Source organism: Schistocerca cancellata, chromosome 7 (genome assembly GCF_023864275.1).
Source record: "Schistocerca cancellata isolate TAMUIC-IGC-003103 chromosome 7, iqSchCanc2.1, whole genome shotgun sequence".
NCBI lineage: Eukaryota > Metazoa > Arthropoda > Insecta > Orthoptera > Acrididae > Schistocerca > Schistocerca cancellata.
Genome location: NC_064632.1, coordinates 517,526,893 through 517,552,795, shown reverse-complemented (window position 1 = coordinate 517,552,795; position 25,903 = coordinate 517,526,893).

The window sequence follows — 25,903 nt, the reverse complement described above, 5'->3', positions numbered from 1 at the left end:
GCGATCATGAAATAAATCATCCTCAAGTAATTAATGAAGGTCAAGTGGTAGGTGACGTTATCATAGAAAGTTCGGAAAACTAGTAAAGTCCTTTAGTACGGGTCAACTAAAGGGAACTGTTAGTCGAGATTATACAAGACCCAATTGCAGTTTATCATTAAGCTGCCAAATGGAAGGTAATTGGCAACAAGATTTACTTCAGGAAGACAATCTGATAAGGGAGAATATAACTTATAAACCCGTTATTAAAGGTTATATTAAAGATACCGAAATAACTATTATAATTGATTCGGGTAGCGAAGTAAGTATTTTATCGAAAGAATTATTCCAGCTTAAAAGAAAATATTGGAATTTCCCAACCTTACCTGTAACTGGGGTGAAAATTATAGGAGTTACCGGTAAAAGAAGTCAAAATATTACTGAGGAAGTTTATTTAACTTTTGAGATTGCTAAACAATTAATTGCTCACTCTGTACTTGTCGTAGCCAACTTAAATGTGGCCCTAATTTTAGGTATAGATTGGCTGTGTAAATATAAAGCTATATTAGATTTTAAAGACTCTTCCTTAACCATCCATAAGGAGGCATGTGCTTTTAAAGTGAGGTTTTCTGATAATCAAGTACCTGAAAATTGCTACGAATCCTTACAGATTAAGTACGCACAGACCATGAGCCTATTAACAGATTTTAGTGATCTTGAATATGAAGTATACCAAGGTCAGGCTAGTAGCAGTATCGAAACCGAAGTGAAAGAAAAATGTTATTCTACGAATTGTCTATCCGAACAAGAAAAGGAAGAGTTGGAATCTTTGTTGTTAGAATTTAGAGCCGTCTTCTCAGATGAACCAGGGAGAATTAAAAATTACGTTTGTAAACTTAAGATTAAAGATCAAAAACCATTCTTTAAGAAACCTTATCCTATTCCAGTACAATTCAAAGAACCGGCTAGTAGAGAGATAAGTAAGATGCTAGAACAAAACATTATCGAACGATCATGTAGCGCTTTTAACAGTCCTTTGTGCGTAGTTAAGAAAGCTACTGGTGGGGTACGACTGGTTCTGGATGCCCGTGAGTTAAATAAAATTATAGAGATGGAAAGAGACAGACCTATTCCTATGGAGGACGTACTTCTTAAGATTGCTGGTTCACGTTATATGAGTACAATGGATTTAACTGCTGGCTACCATCAAGTAATATTACACCCGGATTCACGGCAATATACGGCTTTTCTTTTTGAAGGCAGATCATATCAGTTCCAAGTTTTACCTTTTGGACTTAATATATCAGTGTCAACATTCATTAGGGCATTAGATTCTGCTTTGGGTCAGCAATTGTTACAAAAGATTATTTTATATGTAGATGATATTTTGGTAGCCACTAAAACATGGGAAGAACACGTAACGATATTACGGGAATTGTTTGACCGTTTAATTGACAGAGGAATTACTTTAAAATTATCTAAGTCTTACTTCGGAAAGGAGGAAGTGAGGTTTTTGGGGCATATAGTGGACAGTAAAGGTATTAGGCCAGACCCAGCACGTATTGAAGCTATTGCTCGATGTCCGAGTCCTAGAAATCGGAAACAACTGAAATCATTCTTAGGAATGGTAGGATTTCTGAGAAGATTTCTTCCAGGGCAGGATATTGTCAATCCTAAATTACTAGATTTATTGAAAGAGAAGTCAGTATGGCTCTGGGGACAAGAGGAAGAAGAAGTTTTTAATAAGCTAAAAGGAGCGTTAACCGAAGCCAAAATGTTATACCACCCAGATTTCAATCAGGACTTTTGTATGTGTACGGATGCCTCTGATTATGGTGTGTCTTGTGTAATATTCCAAGGTGATCTGACCAATGAAAAGGGATTATATCGGCCTATTGGATTCGCTAGTAGAACTTTAAATAAACACGAAAGAAATTATTTTGTAACCGAGAAGGAAGCTCTCGCAGTGGTATGGGGTTTTCAACGATTTAGAGGATTATTAATGGGAAGAAAAACAATTGTATATACTGATCATCAGGCTTTAATCTTTCTGAACAATTGTCGGTTACTTCACCGTAGACTATTACGTTGGGTATTATGCTTGCAAGAATTTCAGTACGAAATCAGGTATATAAAAGGATCTCAGAATGTAGTTTCGGATGCTTTGTCGAGACTCCCTGTAGGAATGGAGAATATTAACATTGTAGAAGAACCAGGAACAAATTACCATGTTTATTTCCATTTAACTCAGGAGAACGAACGTAAGGTTAAACGGATAGTAACTGCTATTAGATGCACTCAAAGAAATGATGATCAATATAGGGACCTTATACAAACCCTTAGTAATGGGGACGAAACAGTTAACACCCGGGGTGTGTGGTTATATTTTAACGACTTGTTGTATTGGAAAGCACAGAGGGAACACCAGAGATGGAAAATCTGCATTCCGAAAACTGTTGTGGACGAGTTAATTACTTATATTCATGAAGGTTATGGGCATTTTGGAATTCATAAATGTATTAAACATCTAATGAAGTATTATTATTTCAAAAATATGTCCCGTATTGTGAGAAGTATTATTAGGGCTTGTGAAACCTGTCAAAAGGTTAAAGTTAATAACAAATCTAAGCGTTATAAATTATATGCTGTAATTCCTCGAGGTCTGTGGGATCTACTGTCATTAGATTTTTTCGGCCCTCTGCCTCGTAGTTCAGGAGGATTAACTTATGTGTTTGTTGTAATGGAATGTTGGTCCAAACATGTGAAGCTATATACTTTAAAACGAGCGAATACAGCAAGCGTTATACGCTGCCTCACCCGAAATTACTTTGTTAACTGGGGCATTCCTAAACGACTTATGTCTGACAACGGTAGTGCCTTTATTAGTCAAAGATTTCAAGATATGATAAAACAATATGGAATCAAACATATCTTAATTTCGAAATATCACCCTCAAAGTAATTTAGTAGAAAGAGTCATGAAAGAATTAGGACGACTATGTAGAACTTATTGTGCACATAAACATACTCGGTGGGCCAAACTAATGCCTGAATTCGAAAAGATATTAAATGAATTGCCTCACCTAACGACGGGATTGTCACCTATAGAAATTTTAGGCAAACGAATTATAGGTGAGCCTTTACTAGCTGCTCTACCTTGGCCACCAGCAAATGAGATCCAACAAGGCATCCCATACGAAAAAGTTTGCGAACAGATTATTAAAAATGCCGAACGGAGAATTAAAAGTTATAATGAACATGCTATAGAACCTTCACTTCAGGTAGGAGATCTTGTGCTAGTACGATCTCATCCTAAAAGTTCTAAGATCGGTAAGGAATGTAGAAAATTCTTCTTTATCTTTGAAGGTCCATATGTTGTACATAAGATTGTACATCCCAAAGCGTTACTTCTTATGGAACCTTCATCAGGTGTAATTAAAGGATTATATAGTGTTGATCAAATGAAACCCTTCATTCCTAAATAAGTTAATATTTGGTATATGTTACACACGGAAGAGCGTTCATAGTTTATTCATGTGAAGTTTTTCGTGATAATTACGTATTATTTTAAAGAATTAAATAGAAAGCTTAAACAAGTGTTCTACAATAATCTACTGGTACTTCAAAAAGAGGAAGATAACCAAAAGGGGGATTTATATGGAAGAAATTTTGCTCTTAGGTCAAAAGGAATTTTGCATATTTTAAATTTACTCGGATAGTAGGAACCAAAGGGGATGGTTAATAGTTTTAGGGACCATGGGCGTCCAGAGCTATATGGCTCACGAGAACATAGCAGAGTGCCTTTAATAGAGGTTTGTAATAGTGTTAATATAGAACACACCAAACGGGGCTCTCTCGCTTGTTTCTCCTAAATAAATTGCCATTACCCAACAAGGTGTCCGAAGGTAAAGAAAGCCGTGCCGAGATCCTAAAGAAAGTTTTGCTTGATTTCTTCTTGACCTCAGACATAAATAAGGTATTAGGGAAAAGAATGAAGTAAAGTAAGTAGTACTATTAGTTATTGTGAGAAACTAATTAGTAATGTACAGTTTAGGAAAGAGTAACTCTAGTAAATGAATAAAACTGAGACTAATTTATCACAATTTGAACGCTCTGTCCTAATGTAACAACGTTAAAGAACGTACTAAATTAGTATTTACTGGCAACTATTAAATGAAGAGGAGTAATCTCCATATATTCGGTTATGAATTACCACAATGGCTCAATTAAGAGTAAATGACAAATAGTCGCAACAATATCGTATTAAAAAGATTAAATCTATCTAAGAGCAAGGACTCTAGGTTAAGTAAAATGTGAGGAAAATGTATTAAAAGTTAAATATTGTATATTGAAAAGTTTTATTTTCGGTTAAAACCTGACAAACTGAGCTTGTGGGTGGGGTATGTAGTGGGACGAAATTAAGCGTCACCCATCCACCAAAGTCAGCCCAGTTTGCAGGTGACTATAAGTTTAATTTAGTTTGTTTATATATTTTTCTTATTATTTGTAATAGATGTGAATTATCTAAAAGTTTTGTATTTTTTTTATGTGTTTCATGTACGGAGAGGGCGGCGCAACGAACGGAGACAGCATCTTCGTTGCCGCGACCAGACCTCTCTGGTCGCTGGCCGCTATACGTCGCGGGTCGACAGCCGAGGAGCAACAGAAGATCCTGGAACCGAGTTGTTGCGTCGTGCTTCTAAAAAATTAAAAATGAATTTTTATACTCTTTTTGTACAACAATGACGTCATATAGAGCTTAATCTTGTTGAAAAGTCAGTCACTAATTCTCAACGCTCAAGTTCACATCTGTATGTGTAAGAAGCTAATAAAATAGTGTATGCTACTAAAGTTGAAACACGTGTCTTGAAGATTTATTTATGAAGAATTATGTGAACGGATTAATAATATATTTGACAAGATTAGTGATTCTTACGGCGTTCATCGCAACTTTGAATCTAAAAAGTTTAATCAATGTGTGATTCTGATATCGATTAAGTCAAGATAAAGTGTATCAATATAAGTTCTGAGGAGAAACAAACGAAATTTAAATTGAGAAAGTTTACGCAAACCAATTGGCCCGAGTGACGAAATTCTTTGCATACGACTCAACTGATGTTTTACAGTTTCGTTCAAGAACCATTCTGTGACAATTTAAAAATAATATAAATCATTTTGAAGTGGGTTGTAACTGACGTAGGTGACGAAGTCTGCACATGGTCATATGTCGAAAAAAAACCATTTATAAACAAACCTATACGTCGTTACACTACACCGTCTTACATTTTGCGTTGTACTTCAGTGTTAACCATACAAATATAATAATAATAGGAATGATCCTGCAGCTCTCTCAAAACCACGGAATTGCAAGAGCCATTGGTTTCTTCTACCCATACTTCCAAAGTGTCAGTCCCTCAACACAAATGACATCATGACATGTGCAGTGCACAGTCTTTCTCTTAATCACCAAACCTTGCAGGAAGGCATGTGTAGCAGACATCTTTCACGAAAATTCTAATGTTGCGTCTTTCGTTACCAATTGCGCAACTACCGACAACACAACAGACTATGTTTGGGGTATTCAAACATTTGCGAGATCTCAGTTCTAGAGAACTGCAAAGCTACGAGAGCGTGCGAAAAGTAATGCCTCCGAGTTATTTATGTGAATAATTATCATGTTTTTTTAAATAAGACAAATATTATTAATATCCTACACCTTTATTCATCATGGCTATGAATTAATTTCTCAACATATTCAACATGGCGACAACACTCATCTCCCAGCGAGAGGCCGCTTTGTTGATACCGTCACTGTAGAATGATTGACTTGTTCAAAATGGTTCAGATGGCTCTGAGCACTATGGGACTTAACATCTGTGGTCATCAGTCCGCTGGAACTTAGAACTACTTAAACCTAACTAAACTAAAAAAAATCACACACATCCATGCCCGAGGAAGGATTCGAACCTGCGACCGTAGCAGTCGCGGGGTTCTCGACTGAACGCCTAGATCCACTCGGTTGACTTGTTCACCTGTTGAAAGATTTTTTTTTCACGGAGCTGCACCCTCGCTTCTGATTACAACGCTTAATCCCTATCAAAATGAAGTCTTCAAACGTATCTTTTAAGTTCTGGAAGCAAATGAAAATCTAATGAGGCCAATTCGGGACTGTACGGACACTGATCGATGACAGTGAACCCAAGGTGGTGGATCGTCTCAGACGTTGCAGCGCCGCCGCAAGCCCACAGTAAGCTGTACTGCCACGTATCACTAGCCTCAGTAACGTCGTTAGCTTGGTTCACTAACAAAGTGGCAGCTGTGGGTTGGTATTGCCTGTGGAACCTTCTTCCGTATAACCTGTCATGTAACGTGATTCTGTAGTTAACGAAATATGAAGCAAATGGAGCAGTTATGTAACTTCCACTATAACTGACGGTAGTTTATAGAATCGAATATCATATCAGCAAACAAAAAATTAATAAAATAATTTCAACTAACGTCTTTTTACCGTCTAGAACGGAATTTATTACAACGGCAGACAAACTCAGAGATACAATAATGTGTCGCGGAATGACATTTTGGATGTAATGACGCTTTGCGATTTATACTGTTCCAAACAATTGTTTTGGCTTAAGAGTACAACAATTACAACTGTTATCCTAGAGAGTGACTATGTGGGAAAGGCAGTAATTTATGGAATCTTTAAAATTTTGTTGCAGGTTGACGATATCTGTGCTACTGTTTAACATTCAGTCGTCGGGCAGCTTGACAACAATGCAATATCGCCCGAGGTGGCGAATGCCGTTGCGTAGCAACGTTCGTTCTTTGCACTCTATCGTTGAAGGAGCGTCTACAGTTCGTGAGCGTTGATTTGCTGGTGAATAAGTGAGTCTATAGTAAAAAAAGCGTATTAGATTCTTGCCGTCATCTAAGAGGAAGTGCCAAGAGAGAGTCGGAACAAAACCAGGTATGTGACTTGTGACCCCGTCTCTTCCCGATCGCAATTAGACACGGTGGGCGTTAACAGAATCCACTCTATAATGTAGGTGCCAGATAACAATTAGATTTACATAATCTGCAGAGTGCAACGATTATTGACTCATTTTCAGATTCAGTAAACGTTTTATTAAACTGGTGACATTACTTCGAAGTTAACTGACCGTGTGATATTATTGGTATACTTCTCTCTTTTTGGCTGCAGGGTGTGTAATTAGAATCAGCACGACTGGGATATTTTCAGTTTCCGATACCCTGTATATGCGTTGTGTTTTACTCACATTCCGAATGTACCCTTCATGTAGAGCGGATTATTCTCGGTACGTCTAGGCTTAAGATTTATAAATACGTACTGAAGCGAGACTTGAACTTTCTCGTGAGAAATAACTATCCATCTGAGCCCTAAGTGGCACTGCTAGCGACCAGACGCACGTCTTCAATACGCCAGCACATCTCTGCCACATTACGGAGAACCCATCCTAGCAAAGTATCTCAAGATGTACTTCGGCCACTTTCCACCTTCACCATACTCCAGAGACGCTTTAAATGCTGAAGGCCATGTACTGAGTTTTGAAAAGCATCCTTCAACGTCTGAGATAGCCCTGTCTGTGCGCTGGAAACACTCAGTTCAGTTAGACAGATCCAAGTGAGTGTCACGACTCAGTGTATTATTACCTGACTAATAAAAAATTCATACTATCTGTCAGTTCAAGATTTTGTCAATGTAACTTGTAGACGGAGACGAGTGACCAGTTTTCCGACGTTCATTACAAAACTGCACAAAATTTAGTGGAAGTGTCAACATCGAGGATACATACTCGCTATATGTCATTACGAACATGAGAAGATGTGGACGTTGAAGATTACAGAATTGTCTGTGACTCTTGGAAGGAGAATCGAATATGGCAAGTAACTCGCATTAGTGACTATAACTGAGATTGTATGGAATCAAGGGGGCTGGATACATTCGAGGAGAAATTTATTCTAATTTCTTAGTCCAGGAAACATGAGAAGTGATTTACGGAAGACGTTGACGTACAACATGTCGACCAACCATATCTCAGTCGACGTCGTTAGGTGATAATGCAAGCCAACATGCAGGCGAAAGAAATGGCGGTATCCGTCGTTCACCAACGACTTGCACGCTTCTAGCTAAATGAGCTTTTCACATTGTTGTCAGTACGTAGGCGTGCCGATTTCCAATAGTATTCAATTTTTCTACAGTCTTGCCACCTTATATTTTAGAGTACTTTAATTATCGTCTGTTTTCCATCACTAGAATTAACTGGGATCTGCCCACCTAATTATAAAACTCTGAGACAGCCATACATATAATTATAAATAGAATATTTTATCGGCTGACGGGACGAGTCAATAATACTCGTTCGACACATACAGACTTCGATTGTACAGACAGAGTTTGTTCTGTAGAGTTGATGAGGAATTATATTGTGTGGGCATTGGAACTTCATTCATTTTTATTTCCCGATTTCATAGCACAATGACAACTACGAAGTTAGACAGTGCCATAAAAGAAATACTGTGCAGTTTCGTGATGTTACAGGTTTCTGTATGAAGTATTTGAAATTACTTTTGACAACACATTCATCGATTTGCACAGAATAGTACACATCTCTGAGGGAGCCAAAATTATGATTTAATAAATTAGCTATATCTCAGTATTGCTGGCACGTAACTTTCAAAGAATGAGAATCCCACTGATAGCATTCACTGAACTCGATGGAATTTGAGGCAAACTGTAGAACTGAAAGTAACTGGAGATAAGGCAAAATTTTTCAACAGAATACTGATTAGATTTTCTGGGCGATCCTTTTAGTACACTGCATGATCTTAATGGTCGAATTGATCTACATATAAACCAGTAATCTGAGAAAGAGCTAAAGCACGCCCTTTGCCAAAGGCATTCAAGGTGACCTACGCAGCGTGCACTGGAAATCGTCTAATGCGTGGACACCCTCCAGGGACAGCGCTATAGCGTTGGAATCAACTGCTCTGTACAAACGTCGTCCTCGAAGATGACACCACATAAACCCACAAAGCAACAGAACGTACAACAGATCACACTCTGTATAGTATACTGTACAGATGTAATTATACTACAGATAACCGTGGTCTGTATGCCGACTGAGCTTCTGCTCATGATTACATCTGCATCAGTACTCTGCAAACCACTGTGCAGTACATGGCAGAAGTAACTGTTTCACAGGTTACAATGTATTCCTGCTCTGTTCCGATATGAATAGTCGCAAGAATAACTGCCTAAAGGCCGCTGTGCGCACTGCAGTCAGTCTAATTCTGACTTCGTATTGGTGGAGATATGGTGGTATATTCTTCAGTTTTTTACTGGTCCTTGAAAACCTTGTGTGTAAGTCTTCGCGGAGTAATTGACGAACATGGTTTTATTTATTGATGAAATCTTTTGTTGTACTATAAATAAAAATTTGCAAGGATTTATAAATGTAGCAAAGCTTAACGATCACCAGTATATCCTTCAGTTATTAACACTAAAAATGGAGTATTTAATAATAAAATATTACGATAAAATACTGATTATAGCATTGGAAATTTTGTATTCTCAGGAATTTATTACAGAAAACATAAAATGCAGTTATTTCTTCTTGTAAGATATTAAATATATGGTCTCATATTTTACATCACTTCCTTTAGTGTTCAAGTACATGTATTGTTGCTGAAACTTTACTAGAATGGTTCATATACACTGAAGAGCCAAAGAAAGTGGTACGCCTGCCTGATATCATGTAGGCCGCCACGAGCACGCAGAACAGCCGCAACACGAAGTAGTATGAACTCGAATAATGTCTGAAGTAGTGCTAGAGGCAACTGACATTATGAATCCTGCACGGCTGTCCATAAATAAGGAAGAGTACGACAGGGTGGAGATCACTTCGGAACAGCACGTTGCAAGGCATCCCAAATATGCTCAGTAATGTTGATATCTGTGGAGCTTGGTGGCCAGTGGAAGTTTTTAAACTCATAAGAGTGTTTCTGGAGCGACTCTGGATGTATGGGTTGTCGCATTGATCTGCTAGAATTGCACAAGTCCATCGCAATGCATAATGGACACTAATGTATGCGAGTGATCAGGCATGGTCCTTACGTGCGTGTCACCTGTCAGAGTCGTATCTAGACGTATTAGGGGTCCCATACAACTCGAACTGCAAATGCTCCACACCATTTCAGAGCCTCCACCAGCTTGAATAGTCCCCTGCTGACTCGCAGGGTCCATTGATTCATGAAGTCTCCATACCTGTACATGTCCATCGGCTCGATACAGTGTGAAACGAGACTTATCCGAGCAGGCAACAGGTTTACATTCATCAACAGTCCAATGTCGGTGTTGACGGGCCCAAGCGAGCTGTAAAGCATTGTGTAGTGCTGTGATCAATGATACATGAGTGGGCCTCACATGTGACTATAAAACTGTTTGCAGTTTAAAACTTTATTTGTAATTTAAAATGATTCTCTCAACTGTCTTATTCCTTGTTTGGTTTATGTTACTGACTAATGTGTACTGTTCGTCTCAGTTTTTCTTTCTTAAGCAGTCTCAAGAATGACATGCAGATAATTATTCACTGACAATTCATATATACTTACTAGATGGGATTTAAGGCTCCAGTGATGCAATATCAAAGAGTTGATATGTGACTCTGTATATCATTGTCCTTGAGTTGAGCGAGGAAAGCTAAAAGTATCCAGTAAGCCAGGCAAAATCATTGTGTTGAGTTTTCTGGCAGCAAAATATGGTCGACATCTGTTTCGTATGTGGCGGTTCTCATCATGATAGATAGCTTTCTTTCATTGAATCGAAAATTCTATTCGTTTTCTTCCATAGAGAGGTGTGCTCCATTTAGCTTCAGCTCCACACATTCCGCATAAGACTGAGCTCTCATTCCACTTAATGTTGTGTAGCAGAAGTTGAATAGGTTTCGTTTATGACATTTAGTTTTAATATTTGTGTGTAAAATCAATGCCTGTACGTTTTTCTAAACTAGTCATCAGTTTGTGTGAAGTCACTGGATTGCCTTTGGAAGCTTAGGAACGATTGGGATTAATTGTTGGAAGACACTTGCTAAGATCTGCTTCAGTGTGTCTTTTCTTAAATAGCTAAATTCTACAGGGTGGCGCACGAAATGTGTTACCATTTTGTTTTTGAATATAAACTTTTTTGTCAATACAATCTGAAAGGAACATATACTACAGTGAAGAGCCGTCCATGGGGATTTGTTCTAACACATCACGTGCTCAGTATGTCCTCCATTTCGTTTCCTAACTTCCTTCAAATGAACACTGACGTTAGTGATTACTCTACGGCACATGTCTTCCGTAATTTCACTGCAAGCTTGAAGATTAAGTCATCTGAGCTCCATCAAATCACGTGGACGTGTTGGAAATTTTTTTTCCTTTAGGTACCCCCAAAGAATATAGTCACATGGATTGAGGTCTGGACCATTGGGGGGCCAATTTTGTCCGTCATTGAAGCGACCTGGAATCCTGAGTGAAATGATCCGCATGTCGAAATGGTCGTGTAAAAACTCCAACACAGTGTTTGCAGTATGTGGCCTTGCTTCATCTTGCATGAACCACTGCGTGTTGAAGGGCAAGGCAGTAGCAAGAAGCTGGCGAATGAAGTTATTGCGAAGAATGCTCAAATAACGCTCGCTGTTAATAGTTTCTTCAAAGAAAAAGGGACCAAAAAGTCCGTGACTGGAAACTGCTGCCAACGCTGTAATCCTCGGAGCATAATGTCGTCATTCATGAAGCATTTGTGGGTTTTCAGTGGCCCAAAAGCGTACATTTTGTTTGTCAACCACACCTTCTAAATGAAAATGCGCCTCGTCTGAAAACCAAACGTTGCTGAGAGTTTCTTCCCTATCCTCCGCCCACTGAGCAAACAGTAGTCTCTGCTGATTGTGTTCTTCAGTGAGCTTCGGTGCACAGGTAATCTTGTATGGGTACATATGGATGTGACTTTTAAGAATGGGTTGAACGGAGCGTCTGGATATTCCCAGTTACACTGCTGCCTTTCTACACGATTTCCCGGGACTTCTCAGTACAGCAACTCGTACCGCTTCAATATCATCCGGCGAACAAGCAGGCTTAAGCCGTGGTCGCTTCGCTTCCAATACTGTTCCTTCCTGTACAACTTTATCGTACAATCTGTGGATGGTCTTCTTGCAAGGGACCCATCGTGTGTTAAACTGTTGTCGAAAACGCCTCTGAGTCACAACAAGGCTTTTCGTTTCATGAAAAAGTAAAACAATTGCCGATCGCTGCTGTGTCGTCAGTCATCCATTGTCAGCCATTGTAGCTTACTAGTCTCCTAGCTGCAGTATCGTGAATTACACGTCATTTCGTAACTCAATTTTTTCCAAGCTCTGCTGGTACTGCTGTAGAGATCCCAGCGGCATATCTAATGTGCGTCGTACGTTGTGAAAGAAGGAATTGGTAACAGATTTCGTGCGCCACTCTGTATATAGTACTTGCAGAAGTATCTGCAGATTTAGCGTTCTGGATCGATATATATCTGCAGTACTCAATCTGATAGCCACAATATTTCGAAGATTGTTGTTGTATGATTCATGTACTCTACCAGAATGTCTTGGATGTATACTTTAAGAATATTGTCATGTAATGACGATGTGAATTTCTCCACCTCAATCGACCGTCGGTAAGCGGTATGGCTATGTTAAGGACGGCCAGTATGGACAAAGGTGCACCTCCACACACGTGGCGACGCCATGGGAAGTATTTACTTCCCATAGTTTTCATGTGTGGGTAGGACTGGATCTAGATGGCTGAGATTCGATAATAGATAAGTACTACTGTATTATGCCACTGTATTCTTTCTAGACTTCGGGATTTACACGGTTTCATGTTGTTTTCATTGTTTGAATCTTCTCCTGCCAGCTGAGTTCTAATATGTCAGGGAGACTGGTCGAGGCGATAATGTAAAAGTGTTTTTTTTGTTCATATTGTGAAATGCAAGCAACTATGGATGCAGCCGATATGGAGAACAAGGTTCCACATCAATCACATATGTGTTGATTCTGGCTACAGTGGACTCTTACTTATTCCTTGAGTATGTCTCCTGAGAAAATCTCATATTGCTTATTTAAAATTAGAGTGAGGTCATCTGCGTACTCGTTTGCTGCAATCTTCGTCCCGTCTACATCTACATCCGTACTCCGCAAGCTACCTGACGAAGTGTGGCGGAGGGTACTTTGAGTACCTCTATCGGTTCTCCCTTCAATTTCAGTCTCGTATTGTTCGTGGAAAGAATGATTGTCGGTATGCCTCTGTGTGGGCTCTAATCTCTCTGATTTTAACCTCATGGTATCTTCGCGAGATATACATACGACGGAGCAATATACTGCTTCACTTCTCGGTGAAGGTACGTTCTCGAAACTTCAACCAAAGCCCGTACCGAGCTATTGAGCGTCTCTCCTGCGGAGTCTTCCACTGGAGTTTATCTATCATCTGCGTAACGCTTTCTCGATTACTAAATGATCCTATAACGAAGCGCGCTGCTCTCTGTTGGATCTTCTCTATCTCTTTTATCAACCCTATCTGGTACGGATTCCACACTGGTGAGCAATAGTCAAGCTGTGGACGAACAAGTGTACTGTAACCTACTTCCTTTATTTCCGGATTGCATTTCCTTAGGATTCTTCCAGTGAATCTGAGTCTGGCATCTGCTTTACCGACGATCAACTTTATATGATCATTCCATTTTAAATCACTCCTAACGCCTACTCCACGATAATTTATGGAATTAACTGCTTCCAGTTGCTAACATGCTTTATTGTAGCTAAATGATAAAGGATCTTTCTTTATATGTATTCGCAGCACATTACACTTGTCTACGTTGAGATTCAATTGCCATTCCGTGCACCATGCGTCAGTTCGCTGCAGATACTTCTATATTTCAGTACAATTTTCCATTGTTACAACCTCTCTGATGTACTACAGCATCATCCGCAAAAAGCCTCAGTGAACTTCCGATGTTATCCACAAGGTCATTTATATACATTGTGAATAGCAACGGTCCTACGACACTCCCCTGCAGCACACCCGAAATCACTCTTACTTCGGAAGACTTCTCTCCATTGAGAATGACATGCTGCGTCCTGTTATCTAGGAACTCTCCAATCTAATGACACAATTGGTCTGATAGTCCATATGCTCTTACTCTGTTCATTAAACGACTGTGGGGTACTGTATCAAACGCCTTGCGGAAGTCAAGAAACACGGCATCTACCTGAGAACCCGTGTCTATGGCCCTCTGAGTCTCGTGGACGAATAGTGCGAGCTGGGTTTCACACGACCGTCTTTTTCGAAATCCATGCTGATTCCTACAGAGTAGATTTCTAGTCTCCAGAAAAGTCATTATACTCGAACATAATACGTGTTCCAAAATTCTACAACTGATCGACGGTAGAGATATAGGTCTATAGTTCTGCACATCTGTTCGACGTTCCTTCTTGAAAACGGGAATGACCTGTGTTCTTCAGAATGAAACATGAATCTCATGCATAGTAATTGAAGCTAGTAGATTTCCATTCTGCACTCCCGTAACTGAATAATTCGTACCTCTCAAATATCTGCACCTTGCATGTCCAACCATGACATAATTTTTATAATGTAATCGCTAGGCTGTCCGTAAAGAAACCGCAACTGACCACATACAGACGGTTCAAACGTACTAATTTTTCTGAACTTGCAACTGAAGCGCGAAAGATAGCTGGGAGTGGGGGGCGCCACCAATTTCTTTGTCGGACATAAAACTAAAACATCATGTGCTCACAAACAAAGTAAATCAACTAAATGACATATATGCCCTTTTAAGGACCGGAAAGTAAGAGGGAACTTGCACATTTGCTAACCGAAGAACTAATACATGTCATGAATATCACAGACGCGGCACATCCGGAAAACGAACAGCGCACTGCTCCTGAATGACATATTACTGACAAGCAGAAGCTGAACAGAGTCTGTCAAACTGCGAGCATACAAACCTCAGGCATGCTAATACACTAACCGACAACAGAGATATACCTTCTGTGCTATGGAATAAGGTGCATGGCCTTGGTAGAGGCAAACTAAAAGCTGCAGCTGTTCCCATAATCTCAGACGATCAACAGAACAGGTTCTTCATATTACCTACAACGACAATTCAGTCACAAATGAAAGAGAGACTCATTGATTGCTTCGTGAGGTAGACGACTGTAGCCACGAGAAATTCTGTCTAAAGCTTGTTTCTTGCAACACAGTCCAAAAAGCGATCATGTGTATCAGATCAGCATCAATTGGACATCGTAGCATGGTAGTCCAAGTGATGGACCTTGTTCCTGACCCATTAGTGCCCACTAAAAGATATCCTCAACTACTCCTTAACCAGAAGTGCTTTTCCTGATGCCTGGAAGCAGGGACTTGTTAAGTCATTACCTAAAGAGGACGCTGCCATAGTACGCTCTAATTACCGACCTGTATGCATTCTTCCTGCACTGTCCAAAGCCTTAGTGTACATAGTCCATGGCCAGCTAACAGACTACCTACCTAAACGCAAACTACTTCACGAATACCAATCAGTCTTCCGTAAATATCACAATGCAGCATGTTCCTTAATAAAGGTAACAGATGGCCTGAAGCTAGCCATCGATGCACAAGAGGAAACTGTCATCTGCTTCTTAGATTCCCAAACTTAGCAGCCTAAACTTCTCGCCAGCTGCAGTGCAGCGGTTCCGCTCATACCTATCATCTCACCAGCAATGGGTCAAGTCCGGTACCATGAAGTCACAAAGGATGCAGGCAACACCAAACATACCCGAGGCTTTGGTATTAGGTACTATACTTTTTTCATTGCAGGTATTAGATGTGTGTCGTATTCCAAATACCACATGCACGCTGACTACCTCCAGTTGGTTCTAAGTGTCAAATCTATAAAGCGGAAGACAGATATCGAGAATCTCAGTACCGACCTGTGTCCACTATCAAAATGTGCCCAGCATATAGGGTTAAAGCTCAACCCACCCAAAACACAAGCGATACTGCTTAGTCATTCTAGGCTCATTAGACCGAAATGTAGCGAGTCCCTTCTATCTTGAACCCTAAATGGGATATATATCAAATTAACTCTTTCAGCGAACAGTCTAGGAGTAATAATAGATGAAAATCGAAATTGGACTGAACACGTTACTGTAATGTGCAAGAAGGCACCAGCATCTCTCCGTGCCCTACAAATAAAAGTAAAGCTCTTCCCTCTTGACCAGAAAAATAACCTTATACAAACACTTACATTTCCAATTCGTGATTACAGCGATATTACTCCTCAAGGTCTTTCTCAGAAAAACTCACGGCGCCTGTAACTGGTTATTAGTGCCCGTGTTCGTTCTATTTGTGACTTTCGACTTTTTGGTCACATTTCACCATAACGTGCCATGCTACCCTTGCTGCGTGCACACATTTTCACATAATTTATCTTCTCTACTGTCCGATCAATGAACACTGTGCCTCATATCTCTCCTCGACGTTAATGCTCTTGTCTGAACAACACGGCGGGAACACCCGTTGCCATCACAACAAAATCCTTTCCGTGCTACTCCATCCTTCAGCCACGTGCTCGAAGTCCTTCTCAGTAGCAGGAATCCGACTCTGGAAGAACCTCCTACGTTATATTACGGAACTAAATAACATCCCCAGATTCATAAGTCAGGTAATAGATTGTGATTGTCCCTGAATGCACTAGTTACCTTTGCATGTTCTTCGTTCCAACCAGATATTCGTTATTTCCCAGTATTCTTCGCCGATGTAGTCTCCTTGAATATCCATTTCCCAAAATTCGCTGCATCAGAAAACATCTATTTTTAGACCTACAAATTCTTCGTTTATCACCCACTTTCATAATACTTATTCACGTCACAATTACCATTATTATTATTATTACTACTATTATTATTAGGATATTATTATTAATATTATTAGTATTATCGTATTAGTGACTGCAGCTGCAGTAGCACAACTAATGCCAATATTAACTTCCTTAGTTCATAAACAGTAAAACTTAGTCACACAGCCACTGCAGACAAACAAATTATTTTGATAGTACTTTTCAAAGTTTTTATTTCCTTTTGTAACTATGATGTTATATATGCCGCATGTGTGAAACCGTGGCCAAAGGTAAGAAAGGGCCATAATAAGATCAGACAGGTAAATATTACTGGAAATTATCTTAGTCGATAAATCGATTCTGTTTTCGCTGATAGTCGCAAGGATATGACTATGGTGCACGATTCTAATGTGAATTTTATTCCGTAACAGCCATCCAGGTGGAAATGTGACCGTGGTGATTATACTGATTGTTGAACTTTTGCTGCACTGCTGTCAGGAAGTGATTATGTTTCCCTGTATTGTGTTACCAAATCGTTATTGGTCATGATGGTTTCCCATTCCCCACTATGCTTCCTTGGGAACCTGTCACATATGCGTGTCGTGCTTATTCTGTGCATGAGAAGAATTACTGATGGCGAGTGTGGTCAATGTCTTTTTCATTGATTCAGAACAGTCAATTACAATCACATCTTCAACATACTGCCGGCAGTACTGTCTGCCCGTGTTCGGGTTCGTTTAGATCCTTAGACGTTTAACAATCGATTGGTGGGACGCGGTATCTTACAGCACTTGCTTCGATCCCCTTGTAATTATATTCCCCGTCCTGGTGCAGTTTCTTTCCCACTCTTCTGATTCCGTCAGGTGGGACGTATTCATTGTACAGATCTCACGTTTTCACCACCTTGTGTGAACATGATGTACCTGTCTGAGATTTTTCATTGTCCGTGCATTCATATGCCGATGATTGGGATGCTAAGCCTGGATCTCTGTGGGTATTTTATGAGAAGTGTTAACTCCTCCGGTTCTGTTCGGTTTCCTGCCCCTACTCCAACCGCAGTGATTGTTGGTTGATGTTGTGTTGCATTCGCCTTTCTACGAAATTAGTTATGCTCTGCGGTACAGATCCTTTCGCAGGGACGGTGACCCAAAGAATGGTTGTCATTGGTGGCATTAGACCAAATGATTTGGCACGGCATTGAACGAGGAATTTAGGGAGGGCTAGAAAAAGTAAATAACTCATTTTCTCGTTTGCCCTTGAAGTCGTACTACCGAAGTTCATTAAGACCGTGCCACTCTCTCTGAGAGTCACGGTGTACACAAATGCAGTAGTATAATATACCGTCATCCATTGGTATATCGCTCAGGTTCACGTCCGACCTGTAGCGACAAGTACTGCACTGTGAAATAGCCGCAGCGAAACAGTATTTAGCCGTTTGCTTTTATTTCTTGCACACTTACATCGTGTGCTGCAAATACAACTTCTTAGTACCGTTTTTAACTTGTGAATAGTATTCAACATTTGTAGTTCGACAAAGAAACAAACAATGCAAGAGATGTATAATACAGAATTTTAAAATTTGTGGAATGAGAAGGATGGCTCAATTAACAAAAGCAATAAAATTGTGTTCATTTAAAGTTCTAGGACTGTGTTATGTAGAACATCGCCTGTCAAACGGCGCTATGACACAAAAGAAAAATCTCTTTCTCTAAAAAAGTCAAAGAGAAGCAAAAGGGATAGCACTGCATGTGCTATTAAAGACAGGAATAGGCAGTCGCCATCTATGATTAAATATATTCTCAAGAACTGTTATACCAAGTTACCCGGCTGCAAATACCAATGCCCAACATGAAAAACCCTCTTGTGGCAGGGGTCATGAAGGAAGCTTGTGCCCCATCACTTTTTCGAGATTCTGAAAATAAAATTAAGATAATTGTGCGTATCAAACGTACTGATCTAGAACACAATAAAAGAAGGAGTGCTAAAACTGGCGGAGAATGTAAAAGAACAACAACAATAAAAATGACATTAAGTCCTCTTCTTATATTTCGCTGTATATTGACGTAAGTATAGATGTAACAAAATATGTCTCTCTCGTTGCATTTGCTCCGTATTGTGTTGTAAATGACATCAAAGAACAATTGACTGAGATAAAATCGTTGCCAGCACCTAGTAAGGACACACATATTTCTAACGCTGTTAAAAATTAGTATTCTGCAAAAGAAGCACACTGAAGCAAAATTCTTTCGATAACAACTGATGGTGCTTTCAAAACGATGGACAAAAGAAATGGTCTCATTAGGTTTTTCCACACACACACACACTGGATATCCTTTTCTTCAACCTCACTGCGTGGTACATCAACAAGATTTGTATGCAAGTTCGCTTTAACTTCGTTTGATATTGGACGTAGTGGCAAACTTCTAATAAACGGATGCTCTAAAGGTTGTTACATGTACTAAGCGTAGTGTACAATGGCTTACAGAGGTATAACAATGTTCCCTAGTTGACCTACGGCAGCGTACGTCCGAAGTTTGGGGATTATTTGGAAGAAATCGGGCCTTTTTACAAAATGAGGGGAAAACTGTTTATGGAAAAATTGTTTACGAACTTATTACAGCATTTCAGTGGTTTCAGCGTAACGCAAATTTCTGTAGCAGATGTTAATCTCGCTTTCGAGGTTAAACTGCAGCATTTCAATAACGATATTGTTTCCAAAAACTACAAGTAACTCCAACATTTGCAAAAATTGCTATCGATTTGAAATTACAGGGAAAGACAGACCAAGAGAAGTCAGTGAGGAGTTATTCTCGCTAAGACACTCGAAGAATTTTCATCTAGATTTTCTGAGCTCAAAGAGTTGTCAGAAACAGTAATAATTATCTTATATCCTGATGTGACTTCACTGGATAAACTGAGCTTAGTTAAATTTGATTGACTGGAAACTGAAAAAAATTAAATGCTGGTGACGGATTTCTAGTTTAGTTCAGTTTGGGCTGAAAAATTTACCGAAACAAGAAAAGAATTAGAAGTAAATGAACTAGAAAGGGTATCAACGAATATGAACAGAAATGACGACATTAAAATTGTGGAAACAAGAAATTCAATTCAGACATAAATAGCTGTCTGAAGAAGCTGGCGTGTTCTTTTATGTCGATATCCCTAAGTGTGTTAATCGTTATTTTATGAAATGAATAACATTAATCACTTTATATGAAGCCGGTTGCCCGATAACTGGCGTTCACCTTGCATTCTGCTAAGAGTTAGGAAGTATGAACCTAATACAAATTACTTGGCATCGGATTCACAACAGCACGTGTCACATAAGTTTTACTTTCATTTAGATAAAATAACAATTTTTATTTTCATGACTGCTGTATACGAGCTCTATTCGTAAAATTCGAGTGCGTTCGTGGGCTATCATAAGTATAAAAATGCAACAAATAAGCAGGAGAAAAAGGATAATATGCGGTATCAATTTAGTTATTCGATTTGTTTGATGATACATCGTTGCCGTATTAAACATTACTTGGGAAAAATGAGACGTACGTACACAGGTTCGCCATCCCTGCGCTGTGCTCTCGCATTGTGGCCGGAGGTGCCCTAGGCGACCGCAAAGCGCGTTGGTGTGTGGCAGCCTGTCGTGTAAAACGTGACTCTCCTGACCTAGAATGTCAAGCCAGGAGAGGATGATTCTGCAAAGTCCATACGCACCGCTGTCACACCATTGTTTACATTAGAAAATCTATTCCACAGCTATTTCTCATCAGCAATCTTTGGGACTGATCGATTTGGTTCTACTGACTTTTGTGGCATTTCGTTAAGAATTTCAAAACAAAGTTCATAATTTCGAATGCTGCGTCATCAGAGACCAATGTGAGCCAACGTAAATTTAATATTTCGCCAGAATCCCTCCTGAATTCCACCGCTCTGATGAATTCAGAGAGTTTAGGATGGCATACCTCTGTTGTCCTTAATTTAATTCAAAGAAACATCATCGATATGGGTTTTCGGAGCAGAAGGCCCACTTGTGTAACCTTGATGACCGCAAAACACAAAGCTTTACAGTTCGCCTGGGCCCATGAACTCCGACATTGGACTGTTGATGACTGGAAACATGTTGTCTGGTCGGACGAGTCTAGTTTTAAATTGTATCGAGTGGATGGACGGGTACAGGTACGGAGACAACTTCATGAATCCATGCAGCCTGCATGTTAGCAGGAGACTGTTCAAGCAGATGGAGACTCTGTAATTGGGAAGGGCGAGTGCAGTTGGAGTCATATAGGATCCCTGATACGTCTACATACGACTCTGACAGGTGATACGCACACAAGCATACTTTTGAATCATCTTCTTCTGTTCATGTCCATTGTGCAATCCTGTGGACTGGGGCAATTCCAGAAGAAAATTGCGACACTCCACCCTTCCAGAAGCGCTACAGAGTGTTTCAGGAACACTCTTCTGAGTTTAAACACTTCGTTTGGCCACCAAACTCCCCAGACATCAACATTATTGAGCGTATCAGGGATGCCTTGCAATGTGCGGTTCAGAAGAGATTTCCATACCCTCGTACTCTTACGGATCTATGGACAGCTAGAAGGATTCATGGTGTCAGTTCTCTCCAGCACTCCTTCAGACATTTGTCGAGTCCATACCAAGTCGTGATGTGGCACTTCTGCGTGTTCCCGAGGGAGGGGGGTGTTATAACATGTTGGGCATGTGTACCAGTTTCTTTGGACCTTCAGCGTATATTCGAGTTGAAATGGGAGTTATCTCCCCTGAAAAACTTGCGCAAACTGAGGCTAAGATTCCATCGGTACCTGGGGCACTGTTTAATGTTATCAACTTCAAAGTTCAGTCTCAACACGTCGATCTTTTTGTAATCTGTTCCTAAGAACACACTTGTTTTGACCGGGAATCTGGTTTATAAATAATTTTTTGCTTATTACAATTAGTAGTTCAACTTTGCCTAACATGTATGGTCTCCAATAACTGTGTGCAATGTGATTTGTTTCCAGCTATTGCATGAGTCGTGAATGTCCCTCATGAACCATATTATAAGAGTTTGTATTCTTCGCACTGCAGCTGTGAGACATTGCTACTACGGTGCTATCACACGGACGATGGGGACAGTTCTTAATGTGATTCCTCTGTGCAGAGATGTTGCGGTTTTTCCGATGCCTGCTGCTGTGCTGCGGGGTCCGCAAGGAGGCGGAGCCAGAGGGGGAGGTCTTCAGCACTGACTCACCGCACGGCAGCACCAAGGTGAGTGACGCCGCCGCACGTGTTTCCTGGCAGCTAGAGCACAGCAGCCAGGCTTCCCAGCAGCAGCGGGGATGATTTTAGCAAGGCCTGCTTGTGTTGCGTCATATGGACGACTTACTGTAAATGGACTCTTGACCTTCTCAATCTTGCAGAGCGAAACTCAGTTTCAGTCAGCAGAGCTGTAACTGCTACTTTCTTTGTCACTATCCCTGTATCCTTGTATCGTTCTGTATCAGTACTATCAGCTTTAGTCAAGGAAGTATCATTAGAATTATTCCTTACGCTTTTACAGCAAGGTGCTAAAAGAATGAATCAATTTCAAACTAGTATGACTGATCACTTATAAAATACACTCCTGGAAATTGAAATAAGAACACCGTGAATTCATTGTCCCAGGAAGGGGAAACTTTATTGACACATTCCTGGGGTCAGATACATCACATGATCACATGACAGAACCACAGGCACATAGACACAGGCAACAGAGCATGCACAATGTCGGCACTAGTACAGTGTATATCCACCTTTCGCAGCAATGCAGGCTGCTATTCTCCCTTGGAGACGATCGTAGAGATGCTGGATGTAGTCCTGTGGAACGGCTTGCCATGCCATTTCCACCTGGCGCCTCAGTTGGACCAGCGTTCGTGCTGGACATGCAGACCGCGTGAGACGACGCTTCATCCAGTCCCAAACATGCTCAATGGGGGACAGATCCGGAGATCTTGCTGGCCAGGGTAGTTGACTTAAACCTTCTAGAGCACGTTGGGTGACACGGGAGACATGCGGACGTGCATTGTCCTGTTGGAACAGCAAGTTCCCTTGCCGGTCTAGGAATGGTAGAACGATGGGTTCGATGACGGTTTGGATGTACCGTGCACTATTCAGTGTCCCCTCGACGATCACCAGTGGTGTACGGCCAGTGTAGGAGATCGCTCCCCACACCATGATGCCGGGTGTTGGCCCTGTGTGCCTCGGTCGTATGCAGTCCTGATTGTGGCGCTCACCTGCACGGCGCCAAACACGCATACGACCATCATTGGCACCAAGGCAGAAGCGACTCTCATCGCTGAAGACGACACGTCTCCATTCGTCCCTCCATTCACGCCTGTCGCGACACCACTGGAGGCGGGCTGCACGATGTTGGGGCGTGAGCGGAAGACGGCCTAACGGTGTGTGAGACCGTAGCCCAGCTTCATGGAGACGGTTGCGAATGGTCCTTGCCGATACCCCAGGAGCAACAGTGTCCCTAATTTGCTGGGAAGTGGCGGTGCGGTCCCCTATGGCACTGCGTAGGATCCTACGGTCTTGGTGAGCATCCGTGCGTCGCTGCGGTCCGGACCCAGGTCGACGGGCATGTGCACCTTCCGCCGACCACTGGCGACAACATCGATGTACTGTGGAGACCTCACACCCCACGTGTTGAGCAATTCGGCGGTACGTCCACCCGGCCTCCCGCATGCCCACTATACGCCCTCGCTCAAAGTCCGTCAACTGCACATACGGTTCACGTCCACGCTGTCGCGGCATGCTACCAGTGTTAAAGACTGCGATGGAGCTCCGTATGCCACGGCAAACTGGCTGACACTGACGGCGGCGGTGCACAAATGCTGCGCAGCTAGCGCCATTCGACGACCAACACCGCGGTTCCTGGTGTGTCCGCTGTGCCGTGCGTGTGATCATTGCTTGTACAGCCCTCTCGCAGTGTTCGGAGCAAGTATGGTGGGTCTGACACACCGGTGTCAATGTGTTCTTTTTTCCATTTCCAGGAGTGTATGTTTACTCCAGTCCAGTTCGTAAGTTACTCTTTTTCAAATTTGTAGTTATTTTGTAAAGATAACATTGGAAACATGTCGTCCTTCTTCCTACATTTACATTAAAAGTGTTTTTCTTCAGTTCAGCATAATTTTTGTGACATTTTGTGAAACAGCAGAATTTTCTTCACGTATTGCAAACTTCAGATCGATGAGTGGATGAGGTCTAGCAGAAATAAGCTTTGCATATCAAATGGCACCATAAGAAGAAGAAGCAAGGCGACATATATGACTAGCATATACCCAGTGAACATCGCTGAAGCGTGAGATCAAGTATTGAGGAAACATTTCTCAAACAGCTGCCATTGTTTCATCAGGTGTGTTGGATGTGGCTCCATCTTTTTGTAACGAATTTTCTATCAAGTTAATACCTTATGTTGTGGCCGCAAAAAATTCTGCAGGAATGCAACACAACGTTCATAATTTACTGTTACATAAGCGCCGCCTTTTTCAAAAAATTAAATTTCACTAACCATTACTTGGCGAAGAAGCCATTAAGTCGAATAAGTAGAAGGGTCTTGTATTAGTGCCAATAGCCATACAGTCTTAAATTGGTGGCCGTAGCATGATGGAGCTTTTGTTTCGATTGCCTTACAGAACAACTCGTTCTTCATCAACCATCTACGACAATAAGTTACAGCAATAAATTATATGACAGAGCGTAATCAGAGAAATGGAATTCTGAAAATATAATTAGATCAGATATTTGTTAAAGTAAAGGCACTCCGAAAACTACAGGAAAGGAGAGGTTTACTTATTGCTAATTAAAATGGAATCGGCCACTCAGAAACTTAATATTTGCTGTAAATGTTGTATATATGTGTTGGAGCACATACGAACATTTTTTAAGACACTGTCACAATTTATAACACCTTCCACGGACGACAATAGGACCAGTGTTGCAGCAGTCTGCCTCCTTCTGAAGGGACGAGATCGTTTCTACCGCCGTGTAAGGCTGATCCATGAAGACGCAATGGTCTCGTGATCTGAGAACTAGAGTTCCAGTCATCGTCTTGATCTTCATATTTGTGTTTCCCTTCAGTTCCCAAAATCGCTTAAAAGTGAATGCTGCAATAGGTTCTTAGAAAGTGCATGCAAGATTTTCTTTCCTATCCTCTCCGTTCCGAAACTCTGGACCGTCTCTAATGACCTGACGGTGGACGGGATATTAAGCCCTCTTTTTCCTTCTTTCCTTGTCACCTTGTGTTTTAGTGGGATGTAGCGTGATGTTGCTCAGTAGGATAGATCCTGCAGTCTTACGCAAGCGTTCCCTCTAGAAGGAATAAAAGGATTTGGAAATCCTGTAAACAAGGGTGAGTCCTGGCAGAGCCCTGGACTAAATCACTCGCAGCTGGCTACCCCTCACTTCCAGTAGATCATCCTGCTGCGGGTTCAGAAGCCCTTTAAAGAAGCGAATAGCTGATACTGATGGCATGACATTGTTTCACTCTAGGTATGAATGAGTAACACCATAGGTGGAGTATCTAGCAGCTACTACGTCTCAGCCGCACTCTTTGTTTTGTACCACTGAGCAGCACAATTCAGCATGTTCCTAGATTTCTCGTTTATTAGTGGTTAGTAGGTAAGCTTTAATGTGATGGTTGGCGTTGGTCTTCAGACGTATGCTAGTTTAGTTTACTGACATTTTGGAGACGCTCTGTCGTAAGACAGACAAACCATTGACCATTTTTGTGCCCTGTGTGGCAGCAGTATCTTAGGATTGGTCGTACGAATGGTTTTTCGCAAGTCTCTTTGGAAGGCTGATAGCATTTTCCCAGTATCCTTCGAATGAAACAACGTCTGAATCTGCCTTACCTACGAATGAGCATATATTTCTATGTCACATTTCTACTGACTGATGCACCAAACTACTAGCATAAGTGGATACATTACAATATTGACTCGTTGGCATTGTACTCTATAGC